Below are 276 nucleotides of genomic sequence, written 5' to 3'. Positions count from 1 at the left end.
GGTGCTGTGATCAGACCGAGGGGGATTGCTGCCTGCCAGAAAATGACCAGAGTGGCTTTGGCAGCTGACGTTGTGGAGGGTATGAGGCCCTCGGCCTCCCGAGCGCTCTTCATGCTGCAGACGGCTTCAGTGAGGGGCCAGCGGTCCCCTCGCCCTGGTCCTGCCCTGGCTGTGTTGGCGTGAGCGGCCACGGGGCAGGGCGTTTCCCGGGGCAGCAGGGACCGGCTGCGATGCTGCCGCCCGGCCGGGCAGCAGGCACCCCTACGCGCTTGTCTC

The sequence above is a fragment of the Buceros rhinoceros genome, unplaced genomic scaffold, assembly GCF_000710305.1.
Source record: "Buceros rhinoceros silvestris isolate BGI_N320 unplaced genomic scaffold, ASM71030v1 scaffold17374, whole genome shotgun sequence".
NCBI classification, from domain to species: domain Eukaryota; kingdom Metazoa; phylum Chordata; class Aves; order Bucerotiformes; family Bucerotidae; genus Buceros; species Buceros rhinoceros.
The sequence above is the reverse complement of the archived record's forward strand: the minus strand, read 5'-3'. Positions refer to the sequence as shown.